General features: G+C 44.1%; 1 protein-coding gene across 1 annotated transcript in view; it reads left to right on the forward strand.

Annotated features, from left to right (window-relative positions):
* LOC126282292 (zinc finger protein 628-like) overlaps positions 1–20,427 on the forward strand; it is a 522,299-nt gene that overhangs the window by 142,575 nt on the left and 359,297 nt on the right. Inside the window, exon 2 of the mRNA XM_049981945.1 lies at positions 3,006–3,078. The gene's annotated coding sequence lies outside the window, so the exon portion shown is untranslated. The remainder of the gene's footprint in view (positions 1–3,005; positions 3,079–20,427) is intronic.

The raw sequence follows: 20,427 nt of genomic DNA on the forward strand, positions 1-20,427 counted from the left end.
CAATGATGATATTTGGAGCTCATGGGCACTCAACGTCGATGTCATCAGTACCCTTACAGTTACTGAAACAAACGAATATGGCCAAAACCTCGATATTCGTCTACACTCATGCACTCGAATCGAGCACACAGTCACACTTACATGCTCTAAAACTACGGCGCAAGAGCAAAAGTGATTGTACACAAGATTAAAACAAAAGCAAAATGACAAAGGAGTTAAAAGAAAAGTACAGGCGTACATGACTGGCTGACCACGTACAAAAATATGGATGAGGCAGACAACCTGTTAACGCATTATAACCATCGCCCTAAAATCTTGGGAAAAATGTTCAACAATTCACAAAAACTTAAAACGGGGACCAGATCCACCTTCGTATTCGCCGCGGTCAGCTGGTCGTAAAATAAAACACAGTCTAATAAAATGTGGCGCACAACCATCTGTAAGCCACAAGCGCCACTCGCTAGAGCTTCCTCTCACCAGAGTAAGAAGCCATGGGTCAGGGTGCTGTGGCCCACGCAAAGTGAGTAGAAAGGACTTCGTCCCGTCGACGTGACAGGAAGTAGGTACGCACTGCCGACTTGTGGGCTTTACTACATAGAGCTTCTTGTCGGTCACTTCCAGCCACACTCGTCTTCCAACCGTACCTCAAAACGAGATGATAGCATGCAGGGTGATGGCACACAGAAAGAACTTGAGTGCTAGATCAACTCTTTCGTTCTTCGCAATATGACCTTGTAGTCTTTGTAGTTGGAGGAGGGCATTCTGGATGATCTGGATTACTTTATTTGTTAGGTACAAACGTTGGAGAGAGCGAAGGGGCTCAAAGAATTGGAACAGATAAGAAATTCAGCGCCGTAAGAACGTCTGATCTGCCCCAGTGCCCGCAAGATCGCATGTAATTCTGCCTCGAAGACAGTAAATTCTTGAGGCAGTTGGACCTAGAGGACACGATTGGGGAAAACGGCAGAGCAGCCGACGGGATCTGCATGCTTAGATCCATGCGTAAAGACAGGTGGTCAGTTGTTGTGCTCATATAAAAGAAAACATCACATCAGTAACAGAAGCACGAACACTATCTCTCCAGTACTGCACTAAATCTAAAATTACGCACGGCCTCTGCAGTAAACAGGGCGACAGACGGTTTTAGGTTGTACTTGCTCCACACCGAATGACCCCAGCACACACTACTCGCAGATTCCAAATGGCATTGTGGCTCGTGAACAATTGGAGAGAAGACGTTCCTGAGGCTGACGAGCAACAGTAAGGTATGCGGGCGAAGTCGGAATTGTGAGGAGCTTACTTGCCTGACACACCGTGAGAAGCTGCCGCCGGATGAGAAGTGATGGTCGCCCGGACCCAGCATAGAACCTGGGTGTGGGAATGGTCCTATAAGACTTCCCGTAGCCAGCTGAGTACCCTCATGGTGGACAGTGTCATGGTCTTCAAATAAGAAGGCCTCGTCGATCCCATACACCACCACGAACGCACGAAACCGCTGTAAAACTGAAGCACTTTCCCGAATACCTGTGGGTAAGGCACTTTAGGATATTCACTGTACGTGGCGGCGGGTTAATTAGTAAAACATAAAGCTTTGCCGTCTTTTACAAGAGCCTGAAAACTATTTTTGCGGTCAACCAGAAAGCGATGGAGAACATACTGACCATAGTTTCCAGTCTGCAAGTCCACTTTCTTCTTGTGTTCACTGAAAGAAATGCTTCTACTCTCTATTTACTCAGCGGAATCGGGAAGTATGATTATAAATAAAACTTTTGCATTCTACCTGATTCATATATTCAGAAAAAATGCACACGCACAAACATACTAATAATCCTGAAAGTAATGATAATAATAATAATGACCCTATAATAAATAGCACTACGAGCAGTTCTAAGGTGACTTCTACTGCAGGTTTAAATTAAATGGCCTTTCGCCCTGACTTCTGACCATCGAAGCTAAATGCCCACCACAGGTGTGGCGGAAAATCTCACCCCTTGCTACGAGGTTTTGTCAACATTACGGGCGGCACCCAAACAGCTACTTCCAGAACGGCGTTCTGTCCTCGCGAGTTCCCTTCCTACTTTTACCAAAAACATGCGTTTAGCAGCACACTGACTGTGACGTCATCCGATGCAGCGCGTAAACTTACGTTTTATTGATGCCGACCGATTGATAGTTGAGTGCGGTGTGAGTGTGTCACTGCCCCTCAGGCCCTATTTATTTACGGGCGCAGTGGAGGCCGAATGGAACATCTGACATCAACCGCTGGATGTCCACGTAGCAACACCTAAATGGCAACTTTCTCGGACACATATTATTTTAAAACACCGTTGTGTATAGATTTATAATCTTTGTAATTTTTATATGAATGGCTTCAATTACAGGATACGTTTTGGCTCAGCTGCTTTTAAACTTTGCCGACTAGAATTTTTAGAACGGAACCTAAAGCAGAACATGACCTCTGAACTACTTCATTAAGAGTCCTTGTAGTGATTGTTATTTGCATCGTAATCTTGAAACTTGTAATATCTTTATTATGTAATACATGCAATAAAATTCTGTAATCAGAACATTCTGTCATTAAAGTAAATGATAATTCATCTATTACAACTGAAGTCGTTTCTGTTCCAAATCTAGTTTTTAGTAAATTACTTTAAAACTATTAGAGGTGGCTTAATGTGATCACACAGTTAATGTTTTTACATCAAAGTGAAGCTTGATACCAATTTACATTTTCCTGAGTCTTTTAGTGTCTTCAGTTTTTCGTAAAAACGCTGATTTGGACTAAATACTTCTCCGATCAAGTTGAGACGTGTAACATTTAATTGGAACGTACATAAGCACACTCTGAACAATATTTGGCTTTTTACATAAACAATGTATTTAGTGAAACATATTCATCAAATGATCCTGAGATTTAGCAGTTTTAGTATTGATATACTAAAACATTTACTGACAAAGTTTGGAAAAGTTACTTTAATTACTTTAATTTTTTATTTGATTCTTAGATTACGGTGCAATACTTTGGACGCTACGAACAGGCGCGTTATGATGACGTGGCACCAGTAGCAGTAAACTGGGGTAAGTCGCGGCACACTCGCTCGACTCTGTATCTCTCAAATGATACAGCGCTTGTTTCGCCACATCACACCCTATTTATTTTTGTGAAAAAAATATTTTTGAACAAAATTAAATATTTGAAACAAGTGATGTTACTGTAGTTGTCGACTTTTGAAAGAAATTGGCTTTTGCAAACTTCCTTGATATTACACTCGCAAAGTTAACCTTATTCAGTCATAGAAGAACGTGACACGACGGATTTTTACAAATCACCTACATAAATAACATAGAAACATGAAAGGGTAATGTCGATTTATACAAAATTATTATTTTTTTATTTACATTTTTCAGTCTTTACGTGAAAGAGGAAACACATACATTTTCACTTTTCAGTACTCACTTATTTAATCACAATCGCAGGCACCAATGCGAGCTTCCTTAAAAAAACACATTCACTAAAATGTTTACGGTAGACGGTCTGGTTCAAATGGCTCTGAGCACTATGGGACTTAACTTCTGAGGTCATTAGTCCCCTAGAACGTAGACCTACTTAAACCTAACTAACCTAAGGACATCACACACATCCATGCCCGAGGCAGGATTCGAACCTGCGACCGTAGTGGTCGCGCGGTTCCAGACTGTATCGCCTAGAACCGCACGGCCACCACTGCCGGCTTGAAAGGAGTGTTCGAACTCACACTACAGTGAAGCATGCTTGCTGCAAACGCTGCCCAAATCTTGCGCTTATTGAAGCAAGAAAGGAAGATAAATACATGGCTATGGAGACGAAGACAGAAACGCACCGGAAGCGACAGGCTGGCACGGCGAGTAGTCGCCTCACGCAACTATGGAAACGTCGCGTCGCAAAGCGCGGCAACCGCGACGGTCTGCCTGGAGTGTGCTGCTCACAGGCGAGGCTGCGAGGCGCCTGCTGCGTCCAGCACTGTGCATGACTCCGCCGCCACCTCGCTCCGGCGCCCTATGGTTGGAGCACCGCTCTCATTTTCTCGAAGAGAGGGTTTCAAATACAAGTTCGGAAAACTGATGCAGTGTTTCAATGGTTTTCATCAACGCCTTAGTTTCCTTCCATTAAATTCTTTCCATAAAATCCCTATACGGTCCTTTCCACATCCTTGCCTGCGCTTCTTGTTCTTTTAAGTACACTGAAGCGCCAAAGAATCTGGTATAGGCATCCATATTCAAATACAATGTAAACAGGTAGAATACGGCGCTGCAATCGGCAACGCCTACTTATCACAACTAGTGTTTGGCGGAGTTGTTAGATCGGTTACTGCTGCTAAATTGACAGGTTATCAAGATTTAAGTGAGTTTGAACGTGTTGTTATAGACGGAGCACTAGCTTTATGACACAGCAACTCCGAAGTGGCAATGAAGTGGGGATTTTCCCGTACGACCATTTCACGAATGTGCCGTGAATATCAGGAGTCCGGTAAAATATCAAATCCGCGACAGCGCTGCAACCGGAAACAGATCCTGCAAGAACGGGACCAACGACGACTGAAGAGAGTCGTTCAACGTGACGTAAGGGCAATCCTTCCAAAAACTGTTGCAGATTTCAGTCCTGATCCGTCACCAAGTGTCAGCGCGCGAACCATTCCACAAAGCATTATCGACACGTACTCTCTGAGCCGAAGACCCACTCGTGTACCCTTGATGACTGCACGACATAAAGCTTTACCTATCACCTGGTACCGTCAACACTGACATTGGGCTATTGATGTTTGGAAATATGTTGCCTGGTCGGGCAACTCTCGTTTCAAATTGTATCGAGCGGATGGACGTGTATGGGTAAGGAGACAACCCCATGAATCTGTGGATACTGCATGTCAGCAGGGGACTGTTCAAGCTGGTGGAGGCTCTATAATGGTGTGGAGCGTGGTCAGTTGGAGTGATATGGGACCCCTGACACGTCTAGGTAAGACTCTGACAGGTGACACGTACCTATGTGAAGAATTCTGTTTGGTCACCTTGATCCATTCGTGTTCATTGTGCGCTCAGACGGACTTGAGCGATTCCAGCAGGACAATGCGATACCGCTCACGTCAAGAATTGCTACAGAGTGGCTACAAGAACACTCCTCTAAATTGGAACACTTCCGCTGGCCACCAAACTCCACAGACATGAACATTACTGAGCGTTTGCTGAAATGTTATTTTCCTGTTACGTCTTTGCTGTTTTCTTGTATGCCATAACTGACGGTTGTTTTACGATACAAAATGTATCTCTGTTTAAAGCAGAAAAATATCTAACTTCATCTTATTATTATTAATGCTTACGTTATGCCCGAATCAGTTTCATTACAATTTCATGTGTCTAATTTTGAATGTACAGTAGCCTAGGTGTTTCTGCGGCTAATAGATGGCGCTCGTAGCAACCCCATGTTTACTTTCCCACGCTTCCTAACGTGAGCACATCAGTTTTGTTGCAACCTGTGTTCACTTAGGTACGAGCAGCCCTTAGCAACTCGCCATCTTACCTTATTTACAACTTTTCATGACGTCGCCTTTCCGGCTTAGATTATTTTTAGAATATGGCTTGTAAGTACTGCATCTCTTTCCAGTCGGTACACACTTTAGTTTCTTGATGTGTTATATACCTATTATGTTTTAGAACATTATTTTAATTCTGAAGACGACGCTTATAGTAGCGTCGAAACCTGGTCAATTATGACTTAATATTTGTGGCCGAAGGCTTATTTGTTCTAATATAGTTCTGACACGGCCACTGAACCTTAGCAGCTATGTTCAAAGTATCTGGGATATCTTGCAACGTGCTGTTGAAAAGAGATCTCCACCCCATTGTACTCTTACAGCTTTATGAACAGCTCTGCAGGATTCATGGTGTCAGTTCCATCCAGTCCTACTTCAGACATTAGACGTGTCCATGCCACGTCGTGTTGCGGCACTCCTGCGTTCTCGAGGGGGCTCTACACGATATTAGGAGGGTGTACCAGTTTCTTTGGCTCTTCAGTGCATAAGAGACAAACTAAAAAAGTGAATTTATAAATTATTTTATTTATTTATTTAGCCTGATCAGATTAAGTCATTCTGGCCCTTACATCAGACCAGGGTCACGCACATATAGTACCTTTTTGCATCATAGTTACCTAAGAAATAACAATAATTTTAATACCGCAGACGGTAATCACATGATTTCATTATCGGTAGCGACGTTATTCCATAATTTCAGCCCAGTGCAAAACGCCAGAATCCAAATAGCAAACGCCCACAGCATGGGCATAAGAGAAGACGATTCAGCTGGAGCACATTGAAGGGCGTGGTGAAAGCTTCGATGCAGGCAATAACGATACACTCATAAATAATGAGAGTCTGTACAAATAGAGACCACAGCTCACAGAACCTGCGGGTTGACAACTGTCCATTTTGCCCTGTCGCCACGTACCCAGACGCTTCTGAACTCCACACATCGCAGCGTATCTCCCAAGATACCGCTCCAGCGATAACACACAGGAAGCTAAGGGTAATAAGTAATGCCAGCTAGGGGGAGCGCCACCAAATTAAGGAGGAAGAAAAGATGAAATTAAGCGGCCACGGTTGGCAGAGGTCGGTGCTTACACACCTGTATTGGAGTCGCGGTAAGCTCCACATGCGCTGCGGTAATGCCTTCAAACGGAAACTTTTTGATCGTCTTTTGTAAAAATATCGAACGGCAAGGAATTATTTTATTTATCGCATTTAGTGAAATAGCCTAGAGCAAGGCTTCCCAACGTGTGGTCCACGGACCCCTTGGGGGTTCACCGGCTCTTTCAGGGGGGCCGCTGCCACCTTTCAGCAAATTGTGTAAAATAATGAGTAAAATTATTGAATAAAGATGTTAAGACCTAGGGGCATCAAAGATTTCAGAAAATTCACTTATTGATCGAACTGCTAAATTAATTACTAAAGATGAAAACATAAGGTTCCAAGACAATTCCACACAAAAGTCCAAACCCTTCATCTCGGAAGAAGTGAGGAGAAGAAGATCAGAAAGAATGAAGAAATACTGGGCCCTAAGAAAAGATCAACTCACAAAGAAATGATTGATCCAGCGTACCCCAAAGACGGTGAAACGAAAGAAGAAGAATAAAGATGTGAAAATCAAATTCATTACTATTTTCTTTTTTCGTGCGAAAAACATGTTTACTTTTACTTCAGGTCGTATTCCCAAGCAGCCTTTGCGGTCCTTAAGTGAGAACGCATACACAGTTTAGTACCGGAGAGTGCGGCTTCTCTGATCGACTGTTCCGCGGCAATACGGGGGTCGCTTGTGCGCCGGCTGATGGCACTAGATGCGCTGAAACCTTTTACGCATGCGCGGAGCGAGCTTTGTCGACCAATCAGCCAACAGTTTGGATGTAACGTTGATTGCTCTTGGCGGAAGGCAGCTCCAACGTGTGGAATGTCAATTGCAAAGTAATTTTAATCAGGCTATAGTGTGTAGAAAAAAGGGAGTAAATCCACTAGCAACTGTCTGGATACAGTGGGATTTCAAATTGGATCGTTAATTTCAAGTTGTTTTCATTCATCTCTAAACCAAAGACTATTCATACTTTGGGAGGGGGGGGAGGGTCATTTGGAACATGGCACTTGCATTAAGAAGCTTTCAGTTCCCTCGGGTTTCGCTCTGAAAGTTAAAGTTACTGTGCTCTTGACTGATTAGGGGTCCGCCATGGATTTTCGACTGAAGAAGGGGTCCACCAGCTGAAAAGGTTGGGAAGCGCTGGTCGAGAGAAAGTAATCTCTACCTAAGCAGTACGCCGCGAAACATGCAGCAAGGCAAGAAAAGCGGCAAGTACATTGCAGAGTATCAGATAAGTTAAAAGTGCGTGCTGCTAGCGCTCGCGGTGGCTGTCGGCGAACCGGTCCGCTGATACGGATTTACCGGCAGACAGCGCTGTCAGCCTCGGCGGCGACGCTAAGCCTCCGTAAGTACGGGACGATCGCCACTTTCCCGCCATTCTCAGTGGCTGCCGCTACGAACGGATAAGGAGAAGCACATGCCATTTACGGAGAGCAGCAGCCTTTCTGCGCTGGCATTGGATTTCCCTCCCTCGGTCTAAATACAGGTGCTCTACGCCAACGCGCAGCAGTTAAGCGCAACAGGTGAACGCTTTTTCTTGTGTGACTTACAAGAAAGAACTGTAGCAATGCGGACACAAACGGAAGCACCATTAAGGAACGGCCAACAAAGAATCATCAAAAGAAGTTGTGCTCCCATATTCTGCATATGCACACTGTCATGGCTGACTTGTTTGGCGAGGACTGCCTTTAACAAAGCAGCCAAAATTCCCATCCACGAGAACAAAATCTCGGCGCAGGAGGTACGGTAGACCCCAGACAGAAGTATTTACATGGAGTCTGCACACATTAAGGAAATACAATCCGAAAACAAAGGAAGTAGGTTACAGTACACACTTGTTCGCCCACTGCTTGTATACTGCTCACCAGTGTGGGATCCGTACCAGATAGGGTTGACAGAAGAGATAGAGAAGATCCAACGGAGAGCAGCGCGCTGCGTTACAGGATCATTTAGTAATCGCGAAAGCGTTACGGAGAGGATAGATAAACTGCAGTGGAAGACTCTGCAGGAGAGACGCTCACAAGGGAACCTCCCCACCAGACCCCCCTCAGATTTGGTTAAAAGTTGGCACAGTGGATAGGCCTTGAAAAACTGAATACAGATCAATCGAGAAAACAGGAAGAAGTTGTGGGGAACAATGAAAAAAATAAGCAAAATATACAAACTGAGTAGTCCACGCGCAAGATAGGCAACATCAAGGAGAGTAGAACTCAGGAGCGCCGTGGTCCCGTGGTTAGCGTGAGCAGCTGCGGAACGTGAGGTCCTTGGTTTAAGTCTTCCTTTGAGTGAAAATTTTACATTCTTTATTTTCGCAGAGTTATGATCTGTCCCCACGTTCATTGACGCCTCTGTTCACCGTAATAAGTTTTGTGTCCGTGTTTTGCGCCCGCACCGCAAAACCGTGCGATTAGTAGACGAAATGACGTGCGTCTCCAATGGGAACCGAAAACATTTGATCGCAACGTCAATAGGTCATAGGACAACAGGAATATGTTGTCGACCCACCTAACTTGTACACTTGGCGAATACGCAAAAAGATTCTTACACCTTGCGCGATCTAAGTTTTCTTTTGAATGTGATAATCACTCCCAAAAATGGATGAAAACATAAGAGTTTGTCACATAAACAGTAACTAATGAATGCAACAGTTTCACAGTCGCACAGTTTTCCCTGCGCTCTGTCAAAACATATGTTTTTAACATTTTCATATTTTTCCGTGTGTATACCTTCAAATCCTGCATAAGTCCAAGCAAATCTGAACATGTTCTGGAATTTCGGAGAGCGAAGTTGATTATGTGTGAGTGCCTAAACTTTGGTAATTGACACACGATCACGTAAACAATACTGCTCTGTGTACCTGTGCAGCTTCGCAAAATCATAGAATAGTTACCTCGCATCGGACGGACGGACGGACAGATAATAATTGTCTGAAAACAAAAAAAAATAAACTTTCCAGTCGAGGTAAGATTTGAACCAAGGACCTCTCGTTTCGCAGCTGCTCTTGCTAACCACGGGCCCACGGCGCTCCTAAGCTCACTCTCTCTTTGATGATGCATATCTTGTGCATCGACTACTCAGTTTGTATATTTTGCTTATTTTTTCATAGTTTCACACAAGTTTTTCCTGTTTCCTCGATTAATCTGTGTTCCGTTTTCCAACTTATAACTAAATCTGAGGGGGGTGCGATGGGGAGTTTCCCTTGTCAGTAGCTCGGTACAGGCTTTTGTTGAAGTTTCGAGAACATACCTTCATCGAGGACTCAAGCAGTATATTGCTTATATTGCTCCCTCCTTCGTATATCTCGCGAAGACACTATGAGGATAAAATCAGAGAGATTAGAGCCCACACAGAGGCATACCGACAATCTTTCTTTCCACGAGCAATACGAGACTGGAACCGATAGAGGTACTCATAGTACCCTCCGCCACACACCGCCAGGTGGCTAGCGGAGTATGGATGTAGATGTAGGTACAACTTGAGCTCTGTCACTCGTCGCCGATCTGCACTGCCGTCAGCGATGGTTACATGTGTCCTGACCCAGTCGTAGTGATTTTCCAGTTTTCTGTGTTGTTCCACCGACAAAATGGTTCAAATGGCTCTGAACACTATGGGACTCAACTGCTGTGGTCATTAGTCCCCTAGAACTTAGAACTACTTAAACCTAACTAACCTAAGGACATCAAACACATCCATGCCCGAGGCAGGATTCGAACCTGCGACCGTAGCGGTCGCACGGGTTCCACCGACAGTCGCCTCATCGTGATACTGAGAGGTTAGCGATCCACATCCCTGGCGAGATGGAGAATGTGAGCTGTTTATAACATCAACATGTGTACCTCAGCACCACAACTCCTATACTTCACCGACGATGACACTTCACCTCCCAAATGGATTTTTGTAATTCAACACAGCTTCTTTGATATACCACAGAGAGCATGTTTCGAATTGAAAAGAACTTGATGTTGAAAACGTATAAATAGTTATGTAACTGGGGGTGGGGATGGTGAAAGGAGACTTCCTGAGTAGGACGTTCTTAATGTACGCAGAACTGTCCATCGTAAGCCCGCCAGGACCTAACATAAAATAAATTGAAATAAACCTGTAAACACTGCATTACATTCAGGACACAAAAACTGATCGAAACACAACAACATTACATATCAAATTTGGTGCCGACATCCTTCACATAATGTACATTAAACGACTGAACTTCCACAATTGAAAGAAAAAAGCCCTCGGTCACTATTTTTAACGAATTAACCGGGTTTCAACACTGCTAGGAGTGTCTTCTTCAGAATTTAAATCAAAGTATGGTCTATAACATGGTCACAGAATTATGTCTAAAAACGTATGATACAGAGTACAAGGACACAATCATCATGAAAGACTGGTAGTACTTTATAAAATAACAAATATGCCAAAAGGGCATTAGTCACAAAGATATTTATGATAAAAAATTGTGATGGCGAGCCACTAAGCGCTGCTCGTTACTTACGTGGTTACAGGTTGCAAACGGACTGAGGTGCCCGCGTTAACAAATGCGGCCAGATGAACATGGCACTGCAACGATCGCCCCATCTAGTAGCCGTAGATACAATTAGGCTACTTCGCACTGAAATATAGGCGGAAATGATTATAAGTGGACAGAATTTGGTACATAATGAAAAGCAATGTTTGTTTGATAGTAGCATACAATAAATCATTTTGTCTACATCGAATCTTAAAATAGTAAGATAAAACATGAAAACATCATTATGGAAATGTAGATATGACTGAATGACAACATGTAGAAGGCACTATTGACGTGAAATACAGCCAAGAAACATTTGATAATTAGAAAACATACGACTACCTTAGAAGGAATATAACATTTCGGCAACCTGCGTAAGGAGACCCGAAGTCAGATATCAACGGCTTTATACTGTTGAAAAAAATTTTGTTACGTTGCTGTAGCTGTCCGTTAAGGATGAGGCTATCCTTTAGAGATACATGTTTGAAAATCACTAATTCTTCTACAATATCTAGTCTAAGCCATTTCTTTACGGTGTGCAAAATGTTGCTATCGCAGATGGCTTTAGGTGAATGACCTGTAATTAGAAGATGGTCGGCAAAAGACGAATTTTGGAAAGTAGAGTCATTTTTTCTTAGCAAGTGTTCTTTATATCTGTTAGTGAAGGCACATCCAGTTTGTCCTATATAGTAAGCGGAGCAAGTATCGCAGACAACTTTGTACACACCCGAATTTTCTAAAGCGGGAAGAATAGAATGCAAATTATGAATGAAGTTTTTTTTCATATTGTTATTAGAAGAAAAAAACACTCCTAGCAGTGTTGAAACCCGGTTAATTCGTTAAAAGTAGTGACCGAGGGCTATTTTCTTTCAATTGTAACAATTCACGGTCTCTGAACGTGCCGCCATGTACAAAATTTAGCGACTGAACTTTCATTGCTTTCACATCTAATGTCCAACACTTTCTTCATGAGTACGGAGTTCGGTGTTTGTGGTCGTTATTACACTCTTGTAGACATGGTGACTTGGTAGCAAGTAACAAGAAATTTATTGCCATGCCTCAAAACCATGGTGGGTCATTTCATTAAGTTAAGTGGCTCGAGGTTGGTGTGAATTTATACGTCTCCGCAGCGGATCGCAGACATTCTCTATAGGTGACAAATCAGGTGACCGGTCAGGCTAATCAAGGGTCCAGACTTTCCTCAAGGCGTCTGTAGCATGAACGGAAGTAAGGAGTGCTGGGTATTCTCCTGGAATACGCTACTTCGTGAATTGGTCGCGCACAATGGCGTGCAATCAGCCTCCTTTTAGCAATTGCGAAATCAGTGCTGTTTTCACGTCAGGTGGCTCCTCACATCATTAATGGTGCTGCTGAACATTGTGCGTTCCGAGTTAACATCGTGGTTAATCACCCTAACAGGAATTATTCATTGGTAACGATTATTATGTTATTCTTCATCTCCCTCTTTTTCGTCTTGCACCTCATCTTCGTGTTCCACTTCTTCTTGCTCTTCCCTCTCCTACTTTGCCATTCGTCTTCGCGTTTCATTTTGCAGAGCTCAGGCTACGCTTCCAAACTACGGTGCACTAATTAGGTCCGAATGCAGGTGGTTTACATCCGGAAATTCTTGCAAAGGAAGTGATCATCATGAGATTATTTTAAAAAATGGTTCAAATGGCTCTGAGCACTATGGGACTTAACATCTGTGGTCATCAGTCCCTTACAACTTAGAACTACTTAAACCTAATAGTTAGGACGTTACACATATCCATGCCGGAGGAAGGATTCGAACCTGCGACCGTAGCGGTACGGTGGTTCCACATTGAAGTGCCCAGAACCGCACGGCCACACAGGCAGGCTGAGATTGTTTTAGAATACTTATTGTGGCTACACTTTTCATGTCTTTAATGCAGTGGTTTCCATCTCCCTGTCTAACCTTATAGCTAGTGGACGTTGCTGATTCTTCCACCTTTAGGGGCAGTTTCCAATCCGAAGAGTAAAAGTTTGCCCTGAACTGCTACCCGCCCCTACGTCCTATTTTGGCTCGCCCGTCAGCAGGATCAGAGTGACTTCTTATACCTGAAATCTTCGACCGCTTTACCTACCTATCAAACCCATGATCTGGATGTTGTTAGATAGGTAGTCCAACGAGCATATCGTTATACAGTTACAAACACCGAAAGAGAAAAGCCGATCCGAAGTAACGTTCAAGGTGTTAGGAGAGCGTATGGGCACAAGGGTTTTCCAAGTGGAATCCTTGAATAAAAAAAAAAGCTCTCGGTTAATCCTGATAAAATTCCGAGCTTTGGATGACTGCCTCCATCATCGTCGTTAGGGACTAAGTCTGACTGTCGTGGAGACGCGGCCCAGGAGACGGCATATGGGTGGCGAAAAACATCATGATAGCACCACAGAGGCGGTGAATGCTGAGCTGGCCCCCTCTGCTCCTCCAGCTTACGTTCGTGCTCCCTGCGCAACGACGCAGAGGGTGCCATATCAGTATTTACCATCTCCGTGCTTTCATCATGGCCTAATCGAGCCATTCAGGTTCCGTCCCCTGAGCACGGAAGTGGGAGTCCCTCGTTAATTTCACGACGTCGGACTTCGTCTTTGCCGACGAACATGGACGCTGTCATCGAAAGCTTAGGACTGTTTTCGAATCTGGCGTGACAGATTAACCAGAAACGTTTTATCCGTGTGTTATTTCGGTTCACATTGTTGTAATCAAGTTATTGCTGGGTTATTCGCTATAAAGTTTGAGGCGTAGTGTAGATTTAGGTTAAAAACTGAAATGTTTTATATTTGTTTCTGAATTGGCTTTAAAATTTCTAGACCATCATCAGTCAAGAGTCGAGACAGTACACAAAACATCGGGGACAACTTCTATTTTTGTCCAAGTGCAGGCGGAATATTCTACAGTTGTATATTTATGCCCATTGCGAACCCGCGTCTTTGGCTGACTCCAGCAGGTGCGGTCCTCACTGCTGGAGACCGCCTCCGCGGTCCAGCGTTCGCCCTTCCCTGGAGACCCGCGCTGTGATTGGCGACCTGGAAACCGGCGTGCCACCTTGTACGTCGGCTGCTCACGTTCCTCCCTCTCCCCAGCTCCACGTATCAAGCAGGTCAACAAGCGCTCCGCTTTCCCACGTCCCGCCATGCTCAGCGCGTTGGCTGTATTTCACTTCAGAGTCGGAATTAGGACTTGATAGCCCCGCCCATCACATTTACAGTGGTTTCTACTTTCGCCCGCACTCCGAAAGCCGTGTTCCATCCATATAGGTGGTTGCTTTGCTTTTGACATTCTCAGTTAAATGTCGTTCTGTGATGTCAATCATACACCCGTTGACGAGCAACTTGCCGGCCGCGGTGGCCCTGCGGTTCTAGGCGCTCAGTCCGGAACCGTGCGACTGCTACGGTCACAGGTTCGAATCCTGCCTCGGGCATGGACGTGTGTGATGTCCTTAGGTTAGCTGGGTTTAAGTAGTTCTACGTTCTAGGGGACTGATGACCACAGATGTTAAGTCCCATAGTACTCAGAGCCATTTGAACCAACCACGAACAACTTCGCTCGAAAGCAAAATATTGTAGAGGTTTTCATACCAAAAGAAGGAATATTTCCACCATGCTTCTAATTTCAGACCATTTTCAAGTCCACAAACTACTCTATAAGTGGGCAACCACAACAAAAGTAATAAGTGATTGATGTAATTGGAATTTTCATACCACAATATTACTGAAGGTGGTTCAAATATGGTTCAAATGGCTCTGAGTACTATGGGACTTAAAATCTATGGTAATCAGTCCCCTAGACCTAACTAACCTAAGGACATCACACAACACCCAGTCATCACGAGGCAGAGAAAATCCCTGACCCCGCCGAGAACCGAACCCGGGGCCCCGGGCGCGGTAACGCTACCGCATGACCACGGGCTGCGGACACAAGGTGGTATTAGCAGATCAGAATTAAAATGAATGATAACATTAAATGTTTATTGTAATTATTTCAAAGAGCCATGACTTCATTCTTTCGTTATAGGAACTGCTGCACCCACATTTTCTCAGCTTGTGGATTTTATTTAGGTGTTTAACAACCTTTAGTTTGATGACAACCGTTGAGGGATCATTCCCTTCGTTTTTACCTGCACCTTAGAACATCTTCTTATCAGGCATGGAGTGGTTACTTATAGGTAATGAATACGACAACTTACGATCAATAGCAGCACATAATATTGCATTTGAAACAAAAGGTTTATTTACCACTACGATGTTGTCAATAGCTACACAGAATAGCATCTGTCGTGAACGTTTTTTTAAATTCATTTCTCTTTAATTCAGTTATGATTCTTTTAGAATTCTAAGATTGTAGTTCTTTTATAAACAAATGCGCCTTTAACGTGAGAAATCTGTAGTAGATTTTTCAAAGTTCTACAACTAATTCTAATTTGGTAATTACACACTTGCATAGTATTGTGGTCTGAGAGTTCCATTTCCATCAACCACGGATTGTTAAGTTCATAGCACACGTGCGTCCCAATCTAGGCAGAACATAAGCAGCACCATTTTTTGTGATTTCTGGGAAAAACGGCTTCTGTAGAAGCTAAAATACACTGTCGGAAAAGAAAACATTGCTAAGCCCATGTTGAGTCTTCCAGTTCACTCAAGATGTATTGTTGAAACAGAGCATACGAAGCAAATGAAATTATTACCTTTACGGTTCAGTATCACAGGTTCTGAGGTGCCAGGTACGCTGAAACACACGTGTTAATAGGTGGCGTGTATCCCGCGCGTGGCAGTGCGGGCATCCAGTCGGTCGTACACATGACGGATACTGTCCTGGGATTCGTTACCCTACGCCTGGTCGGCTTGTTGGCGCAGTTCTGGAAGAGATGTTGGTTGACGAGTCGCACAGGTCACCACGGTGCTGGGATAGGTGGCACCTATCCTACACACAGATGAGCCTACCTTTACGAGTGGTGGTACGGTGAACCTTCACAATATCCGCTTGTTGGCTACGGAAAAACTCCGTGATGTGGTCACTGCCAACGAAGGACACTAATTCTGGCTCAGTGTGTGGGCTAAAATTAATGGTGACTATCTCGTTGGATCAGTCTTCTTTCCACAACACCTAACAGGCGAGGTATATCTGCACTGCCAGTGGTTCACCGTGCCTCCCCGAGCCGTCGACGAAGACTGATGGGGCCAAGTCGATGGAAAAATTGTGTAGCCGCAAGTTTTCTTTCAGTGGTAGGAGGGAATATCCTCTCCAGTTGGGTGTGAGCAGGGAGGCGGGCACTTAAAAGCCACATATGCAGATTATTAAAAATAGTTCAATGTTGTTGTGTTGTTAAGAAGAATGCTGCAATGTTCCTTTGGACATTTATGCATGTCCGAAGGAACCGCCTGTGCGGCGACTACAGACGTTATGAAACACATAGAATTTATTCGCGATTGCGGATACGAAAGACAGTCAGCTGTACAACGGAATGACGATACTGAAAATTTGTACCGGACCGGAACTCGAACCCGGATTTCTCGCTTTACGCGGGCTGTCGCCTTAAATGCTTTTGACACCCACGCGCGACTCAGGCCACATGTAAACTCGTTCCTCCTGCCTCACAAGCTGTACACGTACTCACGTTATGTAATTCCCGTACGGGGCAGGATATTCTAATTGAAATTCGCTGCCCGGTGTCGACCGACAAATATGATACTGCAGTGAATACCGGCTGTAATCATAGCAGCACCTGTTCCTTCAGAGGTACATTCATGTCCGAAGAAACTTCATATCGTTCTTCTTAACAACACTGCAACATCGTATTTATTCTCTGATACAAGGCAGCGACTTTCAAACAAAATACGCGAAACGTATTCACAGTTGAACAACCATCAGCTGTAGAACAGAATGACGACAATGAAACATTATATGGGATTGGGACTCGAACCTTGATTTATCGCTAACGGTTGCCTTACCATTAGGCTATCCGAGCAAGACTCACGGCCAGATCCCAATTTCCATGAGTCGTCAACCATGTATATTGACCTGCACTCGTACGTGATGAAATGCGGAAATGAATTACTAAGAATATTACAACAAGAAACGCATATGGAGAGAATATATGTAAATCTGTGCCCTATGATCGACACGGCAACAGGGGAAATTGGTTGTTATCTGTTCGGCACGGAAGCTCTGGCGTTAGTCTTGGAAAGGCAGCGTCCCGCACCATGAGCGCTGCCTGATTTGCACTCTGCATGTTATACTTCCATAGTATTTCCTGTCTAGTTTGAGGTATAGCTAGCATAGTTCCTTAGAAATAAGTTTTTGTTAGCAGGGAAACCACTCATTCTCGATATAATCGTGGTGGGCTGCTTTACAGGCATCACCCAGTAGTATCTATATATAGATACAGGGTGTCACAAAATGGTAGTGACAAACTTCCAGGGATTATGGAGGTTTTGAGTGGAAAACTGAATATAGGGATCAATATCTGTAAAAAGTGTGAACAAGAGTCAGATTGGTAGACTGATAGAATGATTGAAGAGCAACGGTACTCGCTGTGTCTTCGTCCTCTCTGCCTCTTCTCCAGTCGTTGCTGATACTCTGTTTAATCCAGCCAGTATCGAGGGTATTTACGTGAGACGTTCTTTGCCTTCATTATCCATGATGGCTCATATTCACACCGTGTCCTACGAGCGTCAGCTGCCTGTATACACGAAAACCTCAACACCACTGAGTGAAATGGGGAATGGTATCGGCAGAACTAAAAGAACTCTCTTTCGCAGATAATAATCAGCCTTTGTGGCACCACTCTCTCGTTAGCAGGTGAGGCAGGATTAAAATAATTATTATCTTCCAGCAAGTTGTGCTGCAGCACGTTACAGACGGGACATTTATATGTTCAGATGACTCGAAGTCCAGGGAGCATGAAAGCCTCAACATTCGAATAACAGCCTTATGCTGTGACATATGAGCTACGAACTTAACTACATGACCTCGAACATTGTCATCTGTCTGAAGGGAGTAATCTTCAAGACGACCCTTTTACCATACAATATTAGTGAGAAAACCATTTCGATCGAAACTAAGGAGCTGTTCAATCTTGGCGAGATCCATCTTTTTTACTGGTAACGGTAATGGCAGTTATGTCACCCCTAAGTTAACGCTCGAAACACTGTGACGCAGGTTTAGGCCAAGACCCAGTCAGTAGGCTACTGGAAATCTGAACCTCTGTAGGTACAGAAATATTAAATGGACAGTAATTGTTGTGTACATAGTTCCGCGTAGTCAGCGCATACACAACTTTCCTACTAGAGCGCGTCCCGCTAAGCACAACAGCGGAGGCACAGCGCTCGTCTGTCTCCGCTCTACGAGATGGCGCTGCCTTAGAGACGGACCAAATTCTGCTTCCGCCGATCCGCGTATTAATATGTAACGCAGCCAATGAGATTGCTGCTAACATAGAACCTTTTCTCCTCGTGGATCGCACTTGCACTGTGGTACCTGAATGCGCAAGGTACTATAACGAGTGTACAGACCCCTGATTAGTCAGTCTGCATTTGTCTGTACCAGTCTACATTAGTCTCTACCAGTCTATAGACATGTTTCAGTCTGCGCCTAACAAGATTACCATATTCCTGCACATATCCATGAAGATAAATGTATAGCCACTGTGTCAAGTATCAGAGATATGTGAGAATAAGATTAATGTACTAAGACCACAGGAACTTCAGATTGTCAATTGTAAATAGCATCCAGAATGAAGTTACGTAATGTTTATGCGTCTTATCATTTTAATGTGTGTGAAAATTAATCAAGTTCTGTTTAAAGTTGGTCACTGTCAATCTGCTACTCTAAGCGTGCAAGTGGCATTTCTATCGTCTGACCTAACGGCAGAAGATAAACGCGCCACAATAAAACCACGAGACATATTGCTGACACTCGCCTACTTCGTTAGAGCGCTAAGTCATATAATCTGATGGTGTGTGCACCGAAGGTCTTACAGTACGCACACCACAGTAATATGCTTTACTACTAACATGTACTGTCTTACGCAGTGTCTGTACCAGTACGGGCGTATTCATTTTTGGACAACATGGTTGTGGAGATGAAGCAGCGATTAGTATGATTAATCTATTATTCAAAAACAGTCTTAATTACATTTATTATTATTATACCGCCAACCGGTTTCAACCCGACGCAGGGTCATCTTCTGGGCGCTTACAGCACTGGTCGACTGCTGGTGGTGTCACTCCTGTCTACATGACGGCGTGAAACTAAGCTAGAGTGACACCACCAGCAGTCGACCAGTGCTGTAAGCGCCCAGAATATGACCCTGCGTCGGATTGAAACCGGTTGGCGGTATAATAATAATAAATGCGATTAAGACTGTTTTTGAGCAATTTTGGGTGTATTAAGTCTGAGAGCCCGTACCCGAGTCACTGCACCACGCTTACTAGCGTGCAGCTAATTATCGGCACTGAATTCCTTATGCTTGAAGACCTCCGATGCTCGAACAGCGTTTCGCATACCGGTGGCGTGCCTACTTCCGTCTGCCAAGGAATTAGAACCATTTTTCCTCATTGCTCCGGAAAGAGTATCTTGACTGATCCAATAGTTGGGAGCAGTGCGCGTGGCTCACTGGGACAAAATATCAGGAAGGAGCCTCTAGTTACCCTCTAACAGATCTCGTTCAGAGCCGTCAGTCTTCAGACAGTCTGAGCGCCGTGATCCGGCACTTTACCTACCAGACCTCTCATCTCTGCATTCCGACTACACCCTGCGTCCCCAATAACAAGCGCTACATATTCAAATTCTTGCCGTCGCCTGTAATTACGTCATTCTGCTGCCCCCTCCATTACTAAATTAACTAGACTGATTACTGATACGTGACCCGCATAGCGGACCTCTTAAACCGTGCCGAGTTGAAAACGGGGATATCTTTTTTTATCGCTCCAAATCTTTTTGTGCATCGTATGTCGACATAGATCACCGACCGGTTGCTCGAATTAGCGATGTCGGAACTAATGTCTGTTTTCGGGCGTTAAGCTGCTGCGCAAGTAACACGAATAGCGTGTACAGTCATCGCTTACACCTAAAACGACTGCATAAAAATTCTATGGTGTAGGAAGTTAAACAATGGCGTTTCAAATAAAGTGAGCAGCTTAACTTTGAAACGTGAACTTTAACGAAGATTTGCCAAAAGATGACTATTTTTTAGAAAGAAAGAAAGAGTCTATCTTTCCTTCTTTCCTGTGAGTTCTGT

Source organism: Schistocerca gregaria, chromosome 7, assembly GCF_023897955.1.
Source record: "Schistocerca gregaria isolate iqSchGreg1 chromosome 7, iqSchGreg1.2, whole genome shotgun sequence".
Taxonomy (NCBI): Eukaryota; Metazoa; Arthropoda; class Insecta; order Orthoptera; family Acrididae; genus Schistocerca; species Schistocerca gregaria.